We start from the raw sequence: 15,804 nt of genomic DNA on the forward strand, positions 1-15,804 counted from the left end.
GTGGGCCATATCATTCCCCTGATGTCAATGAGATCACAGACCTGTTTGGACAGAAGAGGGCATACTGTGGTGTTTAAGTCCCTCACCCGGACAATATAATAGCCCTTGCTGTACTGGTCTATTAAGTGGTCCAGATCAAATTTAAGGGCTTCCACCACATTAGTCCTTGTGGAATCAAATACATTATTATAAAAGTTTATTACTAATATATCCGGATTACCTTCTGAAGTAAACAAAATAAATTGATATTAAGGAGATGTTAAAAAACGTTTTATGACTCTGGGTGCAAAAGTTAATAGAAGCTAGTGTAGCAAGGCCCCTCTTAGCCCTACCATGTTTGATGGTTTAGCTACAGTAGAAAATGACACAAACCCTTCATAGTCTATTGAATTTGTCACCCAAATTTCTTGAATGCAAACAATATAGGCAATTTTAACGTATTTTGCCCAGTCCTCTAGACCTGTTTTGTTGGCCAACCCAGCAATGTCCCATTATATAATAGTAATTTTTACAACCATCATTTGCTAGGGCAGAGCTAAGTCTTTCTGTCTAGGGCCAGGGTAAGGGGGAGAGACTTGACCATGAGAGGGAGTTCGTCAGGAAGTCAATCCAGTTGTTTCATCTGTGCAATGGGTGAAAATTGGTTGGAAGTAGACACAGGATAAGAGAGAGGCGTGGGGCTGAAATTATTCACCTCAGACCTCTATATATAAAGCCCACAAAGTTTATCCATTGACTTGGACGGTAGCCCAAAATAATAGAGCTTAGTCAGGATATCATTTGCAACCTTCTAATCTTTGTAATTGACAACGATGCAGTCACCGGTATCCAATTTTGTAGTGTATACCACCCATGCAACTCTCTGGACATGAATAGTCTAACTATGCAGCAGCTCTGGGCCCTTTTTTTTGGCATTTACCCGATGCACCACTTTGTTCATCAGTTGGTCGTAGTCTTCCCTCATGTCCTTCCTCTGGGGGGCACCTTTTAACATCATCACAAAGGGGTTGTTTGGGGGAGGGAGTTACATGTTGGAAGCTTCAGAGGCTCTTGAGGACAGCTAGGAGTGTTACTTGGTGAACCACAAGATTCATGTGCTTGAACTTGAGCACAATCTATCCATTTGAAAGTCTTTCTGAGCTATAGTCTCTTAGCCTAAGTTCACTCTGCACCCACATGCAAAATGACTGATCCTGCCAAGAGCAAGTTTAACAGGAGCTTGTGGCCCACTTGATGGTATTGCGTCTGAAATAGGGCCCGCCATTCCTGGTAGCGACGGACCAGCAGAACTCCCTTCTCTGAGAGCAAGTTCTGGTTTTCGTTAAATGTGTTAGAATGGGTCTCAAGGCAGCCGTGAGAGATGTTAGAACACCCTTGCAGATTTCTTCAACTAGTGGGGCTGTTCCCCGCCCCAAATTGTGAGTTGATCTTGTCTTTCACTTGCCCTGAGCTTTGTGGGTGTTTTGAGGGTCCAGGACACAGTCTTTTGGATTTTGTCCCCCCCTCTGCTCTTTTCCTTTTCCCTCCTTGAATCGTCACTTTTTTCTCTTTGCCTAGGGCTTGGTCGGACTTTTGCAGGTCTTCCCCCTGATCGATATGCTCTATGTTGTGAATACTATCTGGAGCAATTAAGATGAGTGCCACATCCTCGTCCTTCTCTGTCAAAGCCTGGGTTGGGCCATTTTTGGCCCTTATAATGCCATTTGGCTCATGCAGGATGTGTACAGCAAGTGGGGATGACAGAGATAGACTCCTCTCAGCCAGTTTGATTTCCTTACTTATCACCCCCACCACCTGCTGCAAAACACTGTTCAGGGTATTGCCTGGTTTAGAAAAAAAAGGAGTTGTTTTACATTATCCATTAATAAGGTCACCAATAGCGTCCAAGAAAAAAGTAAAAATAGTACCTTAAGCTGTAGGCAAAAGAGGAGTGGCCGAGCCCCTGCCTGTCGCTGATGGGTGCAGGACGGCTGTGGTCCGCGTGCGTCCTGCGCAATGGGTTGGTAATATGCTTGACAGCGCTTCAGGTGGTAAGGGTGCGTCGGTGCCTCCTGGGGCTTGGTGCTGTGGAAGAAGAAGTCCCTCAAGGCAGCCTGGTCCCCCAGGCAAAACGACAATGTCCTGCCCAGCAGGTTGGTGATGTGCTTATCAGTGCTTCAGGCAGGAAGTGGGAGAGCGACATCAGCGCCTCCTGGCGCTAGATGCTGTGGGAGATGAAGTCCTTCAAGGCAGCCTACTTCCCCAAGCAAAGCAACGTCACTACAGTTACCTACCGATGTCAACTTCATTTCCTAATGTAGGTTTGGTGTGTTAGAGGTTTGATGCAGATGCAAGCTTCATAGTAGGGCATCTGTTTTGGAATTGGCATTCACTATTTTGGCTTTCTCTGAAAAGATGTGTAGAGATTGAACAACTTACTCATTGAGGGGGTTTCCTATATCTGTGGCTGATTGTTAATGTGAACTATGCTATGTGTAAAGCTATAGCTGTGCCCCCCACACATAAACATTGTTTTAGCCCCTGGGTAGGCTCCCCAGTGCTTATAATGAATAAATGTGTCCCAGTCACCATATTGTAATTTATTTTTCTTGATCCCGCAAGAGTCTTGTAGGACCACAATATTTTCTGCTGTTATTTTTCATTTTCTGTTTTGTTCTTGGGTGGTGCTTTTAGGTCCCTCCATGGAGCCTAGGGGATCAGAGAATCCCTAATCCGTTCCCTCCATACAATTTCAGGACAGGGGAACCAAGTCCCCAAGTCCTGTAATGGCTGGCAGCAACATTTTTCTCATATTGCTGACAGCTAATCACAGTGCTTGCTCTTGCGGGAGTCTCACTCCCCTGGGAAATAAAATTCCCTGGGCCAATCAGAATACTCTAATTTTTAAGTTGGCACTCCCGTGAGAATCTCGGCTCACGAGCTCAAGACCAACTGCCAAAGCATACAATTATTTTTTCACCCTATTTTCTCAAAAAATACTGAGTGGATGTACACAAAAAGCACAATTTGCATATTCAGATCAAATTTTCTTCCGAATGTGGTGTAGTTTCGTTCAGCAGTTTTTGCTAAAACCTGTCCTAAATAGGTCTATGGAAAATTAATGGGGTTTTCTGTTTTGAGACCCCCGCCCTTTTTTCTTGACCCCCACTTCACGGATCACTCTGAAACTTGACAGGAAAGAGTTGAGGTAGAATAACTTTTTATTTTGGAAAGTTTTGTGAAGATTCGTCAAATGGGGCTAGAGCTATTAGCAAACCAAAAATGCTCCTCCAATGGAAAAGCATACCTAAATATAACGACCATACCATACCAAAAGCAATACCCTCTTGCACCTCCAATATAAATGAGCTTTTCCAACAGCTCTGTGAATCCCTCTCACTTTACTTTGAGGAAAAACTTGCAAATATCAATATGGGTCTCACCATTCCAATTAATCCCGTTAATTTAGATTTGAACCCAGGCAACAGGGAGTTGAGATGGACAGTTCATCCCACATGATTACTTGTCTCTCTCAATGCCAGTGAGCTTTGTAACCTGCACAGTTCTTTATCCTTGAGCTCACTCTTGGATCCTCTGTCCTTTGAGTGTTGGAAACTGGCATTAAATCAGTATGTAAATAAAATATTGGGGTGCAGAAATATCGGAAAATAAATATTGTGACACAGACATATTGGGGTGCACAAACATCATTGACAAGAATAACATTATATTAATTATATTAGGTAAGTAATACTGGTTAAAATTTCATCAATGTCTTTGATATCATTTTCAATAATATGTTGGTTAAAAGTATTGTTTTTTAAATTATTTTAAAGTTACTTAGTTGACATATTAATTTAATGTGTTACTATTGGTTATATTAGGTTATTTCTTTACATGAGGCTGGTGGTTTTGAGTGATTTTGCTTATTTTTTAAATGTTTATAGTAATTTATAGTGTCGTAGTGGGTTGTGTTTATAGGGAGACACGATGGGAAGTTAATTTGTTAATAATATTTATGAATTATAAAATATATTTTATATAATTGTATGAGTGATATTTCTTATGTAAATTATGTAATATTGATTTATTTTAATTATATGTCATCTCCAGTCTGTTACATTTATAGCAGTATAAGGTGGGTTGGTAAGTAAGTATTAATTCATTGTTAATTATTTATTCAATTGTTTTTAATTAAGTAATTTTTTAAATACTGATTTATTGTACTCATATTCTAGTTCCAGGGTGATTAGTTTGTAGGAGTATAGAACAGTAAGTTATTTATTAATGAATAAATTATAAAGTATTTGTATCATAAATTATTTAATTAAGATTAAAAAACTTAAATCATTGACTATGTATTTATCTTAATTATATTTTAGTTTCATGCTGCTAGGTTTGTAGGGGCTAGGCTGGGAAGTTAATTAAGTAATTGTGAGAGGACAGTTCTGGTCCGCCCTGATGTTTCGCTTTTTGGTCACCTGATTTTTTAATTTTTACTGTGAGGGAGCCTCATAGTTGGGGACTTACCCACAGTAAACTCATGGTAAAATGGACTGCGCGTGGTTACCGACGGTGCCGTGTTACTAAGGGAAGGCTGCCATGGCGCAGAAAGAGTTAGAGGCCCCAGCCTGGTTGCACATAATCAGGTGTGCCCACAAGCATGCACCTGTGTGAGGGCTGCGCTGGGAGGATTTCTGCCATTCGCAGCCGAAGAACTAAGCTAGGTAGCCTGACGCAGAAAGGATTATGCAGAGTGGATAGTGACCTGGAGTAGGCCTCATGAAATGGGTGTACACATGAGAGGGATAGTCAGTGTGCTTACTGTCTTTTCACTGTAGGGGCAAGGCATTAAGGCGGTCATTCTGACCACGGCGGGCGGCGGTCGCCGCCCGCCATGCGGTCACCGCCGAATGACCGCACCGCGGTCAAAAGACCGCGGCGGCCATTCTGGCTTTCCCGCTGGGCCAGCGGGCGACCGCCAGAAGGCCGCCCGCCGGCCCAGCGGGAAACCCCCATCAACAATGAAGCCGGCTCCGAATGGAGCCAGCGAAGTTGTAGGGGTGCGACGGGTGGAGTGGCACCCGTCGCGATTTTCAGTGTCTGCACAGCAGACACTGAAAATCCTTATGGGGCCCTGTTAGGGGGCCCCTGCACTGCCCATGCCAGTGCCATGGGCAGTGCAGGGGCCCCCAGGGGCCCCACAACACCCGTTCCCGCCATCCTGTTCCTGGCGGTAACAACCGCCAGGAACAGGATGGCGGGAAGGGGGTCGGAATCCCCATGGCGGCATGGAGGATTCCCTGGGCCAGGGGTAAACCGGCGGGAAACCGCCGGTTGCCCTTTTCTGACCGCGGCGGTCAGAATGGCCCAGGAAGCACCGCCAGCCTGTTGGCGGTGCATCCGCGATCCCCGGCCCTGGCGGTCATGGACCGCCAGGGTCGGAATGACCCCCTAAGTGTCAATAGGATAGGATAGCCTATAGTGCAACTACAGTCCCCTAGGGTCAACAGAGACCAAAGTCACACCAATGTGCACTGTAACCTGTATGAAAAGTATAATGCAGTAGGGAAATGGGCGGAGAGGCCCTGGAAGAAATGTCAGGGATATTTGGCTGAGACTTTCAGCACTAACTCCTGGATGACACCATTTTGAGCTAGCCCAGAGGACTGTGCAGGAAGGAAGGGGCAGGGACAAGGAGTTAGTATGGCACATCTGGATTGGCTAGAGATGCAGGCCTGCTGGGCACTTCCACCCTCACTTAAAAGGTCTTGCACAGGGAAGGGCTCTCTCTCTTGGCTGTGCTTCACTACAGGACTCTGCCCCTGAATGACTTCAGATCCAGCAAGGCGCATGCTAGGGCCACATAAGTTGGCCTCCTCACCCCCCCCCAAGGACTAGTTGAGGAAAAGACTGGGCTGGTGAAAGGAGAGCACACAGCCCTGAAGAAAAGGAAGGCACCCAGAGAAAATGCCACTGCAGGCAGTCAGTGGGACTGGCTCCTACAATTTTGGAGGCCTACTAAAAGTACTCCTGGTGGCAAGGGCTCACCACCAGAAGCGAAACGAAAGGACACCAAGATCGTAAAAATTGCCCTTTGGGGGCTGGAGAAATCCCAAAGAGAAGGTTTGCGACTTTTGACCTTTCAAGAACGTGCGTGAGGCTCCGTCGCTGTTCTGGTCTGTCCCACTGGATGGGCCATGGCCCGGAAGCTGCCCCCAAAGAAGGAAAAGCTGGGGGGGGTGCCATCACGCCCTGTGAAGACTAGCAGAGGGGCCCTAGACCCCATCCGAGGCCCGCAAAGAAGCAAACTTGGGGAGTGCCATTGCACTCCCTGCGAAGGTGTGGCTGGGGCCACGGGTCCGAAATAGAGTTGGGGGCACTTTGGCACCCCGAGAAGGTGCTAGAATAGGCCCCGGACTCCATCCTGGGGATCTGCCAAGAAGTGGAGCCGGGGGATGCAGCTACTCCCCTACAAAGGTGGCAGGTGGCTGAAGGAGGGGCCAGTGGCCAAAGACAAAGCGGTTGTGCGATTGCGCTTCCCGTGAAAATGCCAGTGCAGCCCTAGACTCCATCCTGGGGCCCCACACCGAAGATGAAGTTGGGGTGCCATCACTTCCCCCTCGATAATGGCCAGAGGGGCCCCATCCTGGGGCCCCGGGAAGAGGGGAAGTTGGGGAGCACCGTCCTGCTCCCCATGAAGGTGAGGAAGGGCCTGGGCCACATCCCAGACTTCAACTGTACCAAGGACGAGGGGGGGTGCCGCTGCACGCATCTGCCTGCAGGCAGACACTAACTGAAGGGCTGGATCCTGTGGCAGCACCTGCAGGTGCTGGCTGGGCGGGGACCTGGCAGGAGCAACCAGGGGTAGGCTCCCCGACGTCACTTACCTCAAGAAGGGTGTCCGGGTGGGACCAGACACCTTTCCAAGCACGAAAATAGTCTTGGCAGCATAAAGTATTCCAACATGCCTACCAGGTTCTTGCTCTTGCTTATATGAGTAATGAGACTGATAGCCACCTTTTATCAAGGTAAATGTACTTTATTTCAAGATTAAGCTGCTCTCACTCCAAGTTACCATCAAATATTGCATTGGGATACAAGTAAATGTTTTGCCATGTGGGTTGTTGGATTATATTTCCCCTCAGAGGAAGACCAGAATGATTACGCAATGTCATCCAGAAGTAATGCCATCAACTAGTTTATATTTGTAAATTGTTGCATAGTATTGAGTAGTGTGTGCATAATAAATGTACTTTTACTTTATCAAAAGCAAAAGCACTAAGTGGACAATCATTTGTTGAGTGCTAGTCTTATGTGCTTGTGAATGGTGGCCCACAACCGCTCCCTGGGGTAAGCCTTGGACTGCTTTGCAACACTGCCCTATGAGAGTCAAGTGCTACAATGGGGTGTTTAGTTCCCAGTGGTGGTCAAGTGCAGACCCATTACTTGAGAAGGCTACACAACTAATGACCCACCTTCAAACATTTGGTGTTCAATGGCGGGAAGCATAGTATCCCATTCTGGTATGCATTTATGGCACTTGATATGTCCAGTCTTGCTACACATTACCTGGGGTTGTGGTTGAAACGGTGTCCAACTGACTGAACAGTCAGGTAGGTCCTGTGGGGTCAGACCACAGGACAAAGGAAGGGGACAGGGAGCCACATCTGTTAGAGGGGTGCTCTAAGCTGTTGGTGAGTGACAGGCTGTGGAAGCTTTTACTTACGGACCCCTGCATGGGGCACCAGTTGTGTCCCAGCCCCAGGGTGAGCCCTGGGGCCCCATAAGGTGGCAATGTCTTGGGGTGTGTTCCCTCAGCAAGGTACCAAAGGTGGACCCATCCACAGTGGCATGGTTAGTGTTCATCTGGAGACAGGTGGGGCATCTCTTAAGTGAAGGAACCCTATGCTCCTGGGAGACAGGTGAGGTTTATCTTCAGGGAAGGGACCCTGTGCTCCCATGCAGGGTGTCGCTAGCTAGCCAAGGATCTGAAGGGTTCCTGGAAGATCTCCTGACATGATGCCAGGAGACCAAGGAGGGCCAAGGAAGTGGGCCTAGGTGAAGCTGACCCAGGGATAACGGGTCCTCCAATGGTGCTCTAGGTGGTAGAGCTCATTCCCTAGAGAAGACGGGGGCATAGGCCCTGTTCTCGCAGCCTGGGGTGGGTTCCGTGTGGAGCTACCAAAGATGGACAGAGGGACCTGCGGGCTGCCCGATGATGCACTTTCAGTGTTCCCCCTCCAACACTGCCAATGTGGTAGTGGGGCCTGACTGGTATCCTTTCTGGGAGCAAGGCCCAAACCAAGGGTGCTTCTCTGTGAGGGAGAGGTGCCAAGTGTTCCGAGTAAGTTGTTCTTCTATGTGGAAAGGCAGTCATCCTTAAGTGGTGATGGCAATAAAGACCCTTACAGCATGCTGAGGGTGAGGGTCCAATGAGTCTGCAATTTCAGGATGTAGGGATCTGGAGGAAAGAGGGCACTGGATGGAATAATCTCCATGAGGGAAACCTGGCAGTGGCCCAGGTGGTAGGTTCTAGACCTACCCAATATGGAGGCAACAGTGCAGAGGCACTCTACCCCTGTCCAAACAGTTGGAGGCGTAGTGTTGCATGACCGGGGGCAAGGGTAGGCCTAAGGTTGCTCTGACTATGTAAGGTGATCTTGTGGTTGGGCAAAGGAGTTGGTCCTAATGGCCAGTTACCAGCGTAAACTATTGGGGGTTGCTGACGATTGGCGAGGGAGATGTCTGGTCAGAACCCCTCGTCACTGGTTATTGCTAACCAGGTGAAGAGTACCCATGTGTGTTGGCTACTTCTTCCCCATAGGAATCAGTTGGGCGCGGGGTGTGTGAGAGGACGATTCTAACTATCTGACCCGCCCTGATCTTTCACTTTTTGATCACTTGATTTTTGACCTTTTACTATGAGGAAGCCTCATAATTGGGGAATCACCAACAAAAATATTATGAGTATGCAAATGCACAAAGTGACCTAGAAGCCCTGTCCATTTGGTCGAAGGCCCTGCATATTGCATAACTAGATGCCTGGGTGGTTGGCTGTAGACCAGGCACTGCAACCAACCCATGACGTGCACGGTCAAAGGCCTTGCATGGAATGGGGTTGGATGTTTATGATGGGTTGGCTGTAGGACCTGTAGCATGGGGAACTAAGTCTTATCTCACACTGTGTGACAGCTGTCTGCCTAATCCGTTCGCCTAGCTAATTGCACCTCACCAATACCAAAGGTAAGAGTGATTTTTGTCAGCCTATCGCATGACACTCCTCAGGGAAGTCATGGTGGAACAGACCATACCCTTTTCTTTCAGTTATTCAAGCTTCATACATGCAAGGATGAACAGAAGCAGGATCTTGGTTTAATATATATTTTATTCAAGCAACTGTGTTATAGGTCAAATGTTTTAACTTGCGATTATGAGGATAATGAAACACAGAATTATTACAGCTGTGACCAGAAAAGTGAAACACAAGAAGAAACCCTCCATATTTTCATAACAGTGCTAATAGCTCTACCTACACTACTAGGTGACCGGAAAAGTGAAACACAAGAAGAATCCCTCCATATTGTCATAACAGTGTCCCTAATAGCTCTACCTACACTGCTAAGCTTCTACATGAAAGCAAAATATTGCAGTGGCAGCCCTAACCCACCCTTCTGGTCCAGGGAAGGAAGCCCAACCCCCATACCTGCATTCAGAGGTAAAGAAGAGTTCTGATAGTCTGCTGGGAGTCCTCCCACATAGATGAAGAGGAGCCAAAAAGTTTTTGCAAAAACTACAACAACGTGCAGCATACAATGGTAAGCTGGCTGGAAATTACCCCTTTACCCAGGTGTGGGCAGTATGATGTTTTATTCTAAGAACTGTCTTGAAGTGACAACACATACTTTTATGTGTAGGGTAGACAATATACTCTTTGGATCGGCAATACCCAGTAAATATCCTGTACAGCCTTGGGTTGGTCTAAGGATGAAAATGTTGTGCAAGGAAACGATAAACAATTTCAGGGTGGAAGGGCAAATGATAAAAGAATTAAATAATTAAAAACAACTTCACTAAACTGAAGCTTGCTAAAATATAAAAAGGAATAAAAGTGAACTGTAACTAGGTGAGAGGGCACATACCTTCAGTCCAGGGCTAAATAATGTGCCCATGTAAATGCTAAAATAACCTCATGACACCCTGCGGCTATCCCCCATCATGCGCAGCAAAAGGCGATGTGCGAAATGGGGCTGATGCATGTGGGGGGGGGTCAGCACATGGGGGATTCGGCTCCGGGACTGGCCAGATGCGGGTCAACCCCCACCCCGTGTAATATGGGAGGTCATAAGTAGTGCTTTGCAAGCGTGTAAGTTATAGCTAGCTCAGTTAACTATAACTGCTGAATTTCAGTGGTTCTGTACGAGTGAAGTCTGAGCCTAACTATAACGTCCCTGTAAGCATTGTTTTTTTCAGTGAATTTCTAAGGTTTTTTTCAATTCTATTTCCTAACTACAACGTCCCTGTAAACTTTATTTTTTTCAGTGAATTTCTATGGGTTTTTAAATTCTGTTTCCTAAATACAACTCCCCTGTAACTTTAGTTTTTTCATGGAATTTAAAAAAAAATGTAAATTATATTTCCTAACTGCAACCTGTAACCTTTGAGAATGGGTTTTTGAGTAGCTGTATAGGTAGGTGAGTGGGTGGTTGAGTGGCTGTATGGGTCTCTAAGTGAGTGTGTGAGTGAGTTTGTCAGTGTGCGAGTGACTGTATTGGTGTGTGAGTGACTGCAGGAGTGTGTACCTGCCTGTGTAAGTGGGTGTAGGAGTGTCTGTGTGGACCTGTGAGTAGGTGCATGAGTGTCTGAGTGGGTGTGTGAGTGGGTGCATGAGTGTCTTTGAAAATATTTGGGTGGATGGATGAGTCTCTGAGAGTGTGAGTGGGTGAGTGAGGGTCTCAGTGGATCAGACAGTGGGTGCATGAGTCTCTGAATGGATCTGTGATTGGGTGCATGAATCTCTGAGTGGGTCTGTGAATGGGAACATGAGTGTCTGAGTGGGTCTGTGAGTGGGTGGATGAGTGTCTGGGTTTGTGAGGGCGTGTGATAGTCTCTGAGTGGGTCTGTGAGTGGGTGTGAGGGTGTTGAGTGGATCTGTGAGTAGGTGCATGGGTATGTGAGTCTCTTAGTGGGTCTGTGAGTTTGTGTGAGTCTTTCTGTGGGGCTATGAGTGGGTGAATAAGTGCTTGAATGGATCTGTGAGTGGAGGCATGATTGTGAGTGTGTCTGTCAGTGGGTGTGTGAGTGGGTATGTTAGTGGGTCTGTGAGTTGGTGCATGAGTGTTTGAGTGGATCTTTCAGTGGCCGCATGGTAAAAAAGTAGGGGGCACGTGGGAGCAGTGCACACAGAAACAGGTCCTTGTTCCAGCTTTCCCTGTGACAGTCCTCTGTCTAGTTCGCCTGCAGTCTCTGCTGCTTTTGGTTTTGTGCCTCCTCTGCTCATTTTCTGCCTCTTCTCTGCTCGCTCCTGCCTTCTATGCTGCCTCTTTCTGCTCGTTCTGCCCATTAGTTTGCCTCTTTCTGCTCACTCTTGACCTTTATTCTGCCTCTTGCTGCTCATTTCTGACCTCTGTTTTTGCCTCTCGCTGCTCGTTTATCTCTATTTTGCCTCTAACTTTTATTCTGCCTCTTTCTGCTAGTTTCTGACCTATATTGTCTCTTGCTGCTCATTTCTGACCTCTATTTTGCCTCTTTCATCTCCTTTCTGACCTCCAGTTTGCGTATTTCTGCTTGATTCTCACCTTTATTTTGCCTCTTTCTGCTCATTGCAGACCTTCATTCTGCCTCTTTCTACTGATTTGTCACCTTTATTTTGCCTCTTTCTGCTCCCTTCTGACCTTCATTCTGCCTCTTTCTGTTTATTTCTCACCTTTATTTTGCCTTCTGCTTGTTGCTGACGTTTACTCTGCCTCTTTTTGCTTGTTTCTCAATTTATTTGGCCTTTTTCTGCTCTGTTCCGACTTTTATTCTGCCTCTTGCTGCTGGTTACTGACCTCTATTTTACCTCTTTCTGCTCATTTCTGACCTTTATTCTTCCTCTTTCTTCTCATTTCTCACCTATATTTTGTCCCTTTCTGCTCGTTTCTGATCTTTATTCTATCTCTTTCTGCTCATTTCTGACCTTAATTCTGCCTCTTTCCGCTCTCCTCTCACCTTTATTTTGCCTCTTTCAACTTGTTGCTGACCTTCATTCTGCCTCTTTCTGGTTGTTTCTGATATTTACTTTGCCTCTTTCTGTTCTTTTCCCCTGGGACAGCAGGGGAGCCTCAAGGTCCCATGGCTCCAGTTGTTTTCCTGCCTCCTGTGGGAGCCGGCATTCCTCTTGCATGAAGGGAGCTGATGGAAATGCAGCTCCCTACATGTGAAAGTAATTGGTTCATCTCTTTCCCTGCCTGCATGTCTGTAGGCAGGGAAAGAGAGGAAACCTCTGCTTCCAGCAAGCTGTCACAGCTCCCACCAAGCAAAAGCAAACAGCCCTGTCCCTGGGGTGGGTCCCCCAGGACATAGCAGGAGCTGGGCCTGGGGGGTGGCGGTCCCACAGGCCAACACTGGCTCCAGTAGGGGGGGTATGCTGCCCCCTCCTTTGGTTCTCAAGGGTCTGCCCGCTGAGGTATTGGCCCCCAGGGGAGAGAAAAGTCCAGAAGGGGGGGCTGCATGGCTGTTCACCAGGACTGGGGTTCACATGGCCCCCCATGCTATTTGTTAAGTATAGCCCCAAAAGGGTGGTAGTCCCCAGGGCCCATCGGGGGGTCCATGTGGCCTCCCCACATTATTATTCACATTAACCCCGAGGAGGTGGTGGTCCCCAGGACATAAATAGGCCCTTGGAGGGGAGAAGTATGCTCCCCACTCCATTCTATCTTAAAGCTCTGCATGCCCCCACATCTGGCCCACCCAGGGGCTTGATTAAAAACAATCGCAGGAACCACAAATGCTACAAATGCACAAAGTTTGCAAAGTTGCTGTAAAATATTTTTTTTAGTACTTTTTTGCCATGGTGGGGTCTCTCTGGAACACCTAGACCAAGGGTAGGGGATCAGGTATTCACACTATGTCCCCTTTTCTTTTTTTCTGAGTTCCAAGATGACTGCCAACACTTCCTAGTTGAAGTATTGGCAATCAGTCAGAGTTCTGAGATCTCTGCATGAGCTCACCATTATTCAGAAAGTCCTTGTGGCCACAGATATATATAATTTGGATTTCCTTAAATTTCTCAACAACTACTGAACAGATTTACACCAAATCAGTGAAAGAACAATCGGCTGAACAAAATGCACCTTTCTGCCTCATTTGGTGTAATTCTGTCCAGCGGTTCAGGTTGTAGTCGTGTTCAAAGGCCCTACGGGAATTAATATGGGAAATGCACTTTTTTCTCTGCCCCTGCTTGACGGATCACTCCGAAACTTTCCATGCACAGCAAGAATCACCAGCACACTTGTTGTTGGAAAATATTGTGAAGCCTCATCAAACGGCACCAAAGATATAGGCAAGACAAAAAATGCTTTCCCTATGGAAACATGGTCCTAAATATAACTAGCTACTGGCCACAAGACAAGAGTAGTAATTTTGAAGTTTTGAAATTCCCAACAAACCATTCTGGGGGCGTGCACTTTGAGGCAAAATATTTTTAATATAAGTACACTTTGCACTAAAGTGTATGCCATTTAAATTTCAATATTTATCTTGAATAACATAGGTGGTTGATTTATTTTAATAGCAGTCAGAATCTAAATATTGTTAGCCAGGCTGGGGCCTCAGAGACTTATTTTTATCATTGGACCTTGACCCAGAGCAAGAGAAAAGCAGGAAGGGGATGGCAGGGATGGCAACAAACCTATTGTAGTGAGGATAGGTTGTGGATGAAAGGAGCATCAGATGCAATCAAGGTTAGGTGCTTGGCACTGGGCACCTCTGGAATTCTACAAGCGCTGGGTCTCTAGCTGTGCACTTAATTCTTCACAAATGAACCAATGTATGCAGTAGAATGAATGCTAAGATTAGGGATTTTTTTTAAAAAAACATACCTGTCCTGCCACCTATGCTGCCGCCGCCTTGCTCCTCTTCTCTCCTGCTCCTGATGGCATCCCTGCAGCACCTGGGACACCAGCACAGTCTCCCCGTGCAATCCTGATGCTTCCCTAGTAAGTGGACAGCCTTGAATCTTTCACAGTATCTGCTAGAGCGGCAGCCCGCCTCTGAGTACAGGGAAGTTGCACACTGAAGTGTGAGGCCAATGTGTGCATGCAGCACGCTCTCCGCTTACGCCCCTGACACACTGAGATCCCGAGGCTCCGCATGTCAGGTTTTCATGCATGGCTCGCATCCCACTCCAGTCCCTGCACTCTGAAGCATCTGCTACCTGCAGAGGAGAACATGCAGCACCAGCAATACCTTGAGAAGGAAGAAGAGTGGGCAGGATGATGCAGCTGGTGACAGGCTGGCTGAACCATTCCTATTAAGTACCACAGACGATCTTCATGTTGTATTTACAGAAGGCCTTTGTCTTAGGCAGCCTGATTGTTGCACAAAACTCTAGAATTTTGCAGACTTTCCAGCACACCTTGATGAGCTGTCCCAACCTTATACTTCCTTCAGCTGGTGAACCTCAGATAAGCCCTTTATCCTGGAGAAAAACCCTGTGCCCCTGGTACAAGTGCTAGATTTCGCACAGTTTGAAGCACTATGAGGCAATTAGTTGCACCAGAAGATCTTACATCTTCCAGACTATGGGCCTGATTCTAACTTTGGAGGACGGTGTTAAACCGTCCCAAAAGTGGCGGATATACCACCTACCGTATTACGAGTCCATTATATCCTATGGAACTCGTAATACGGTAGGTGGTATATCCGCCACTTTTGGGACGGTTTAACACCGTCCTCCAAAGTTAGAATCAGGCCCTATGTTTAGAGTGGTCTTCCTATTTGATACTCAGACTCGCCTTACATGGCAGGTATTGTGAGTGATGTATCCCAGACAGTTTCTACTGGTCAGAAATGCTTTCCTGGCCCAATAGCATGCACTTGCTTCGATCAGTCTAGTTACCTACACAGGCCTTTGAGCATAGAGACTTGCCAGTAGCATGCAATTGCTTCGGTCTGCATAGTCACTTAGACCAGCCTGGGGCCTGTGCTTGATTTATTCTTTCAAGTCACTTAGACAGGCCCTGTATCCTGGACGGTGGACACTGATCAGGCACCTCATCAGACACCTGCTGGCTTTGGGCTGCCTAGTCACCTGAACGTACATGCCAACAATTTGAAACTGGTAAGTCGGAGATTTTCAGGGGAATTTACTTTTCCCCTTTGGCTTATATTTAAGCACAGGCCATTTTTGGTGGGAAACACCTAAAATAAAGCCATTTGTGGCTTGAAAATGTGAGGCTCTTCCCCCAGAATCTGGTCTATTGGCACATCTTGTAGTTACTTAGAAATGCTCTTAATCTTGCATCGCATCCGCCTGCAGGTGAATGATTTAGCCTGCCTAGTCATGTATACAGGCACTGCATCCTGGTAACCTATCAGCGCACACAGCAGGATGTGAAGGGCTGGGCCTCCTAGTCATTTAGGCCGGTCATGCATACTGGAGCTCTATCAGCAGCAAGTGATTGATTTGGTCTGCCTGATTACTTGGATGTACTAGGAATCCTGCATACCCAATCAGAAGCATGCAATTGGTGAAGTCTAGCTCTGTATCATGTACACCCAGCAGCATATGATTGTTTTGGTATGCTAGTCACTTTGACAAGTCCTGGATCTTGCAAGTGCATC

General features: G+C 46.8%; 1 protein-coding gene across 3 annotated transcripts in view; it reads right to left on the reverse strand.

Annotated features, from left to right (window-relative positions):
- LOC138299526 (phospholipid-transporting ATPase ABCA1-like) overlaps positions 1-15,804 on the reverse strand; it is a 2,649,159-nt gene that overhangs the window by 901,126 nt on the left and 1,732,229 nt on the right. The window lies entirely within an intron of this gene.

The sequence above is a fragment of the Pleurodeles waltl genome, chromosome 1_2 (genome assembly GCF_031143425.1).
Source record: "Pleurodeles waltl isolate 20211129_DDA chromosome 1_2, aPleWal1.hap1.20221129, whole genome shotgun sequence".
Lineage (NCBI taxonomy): Eukaryota > Metazoa > Chordata > Amphibia > Caudata > Salamandridae > Pleurodeles > Pleurodeles waltl.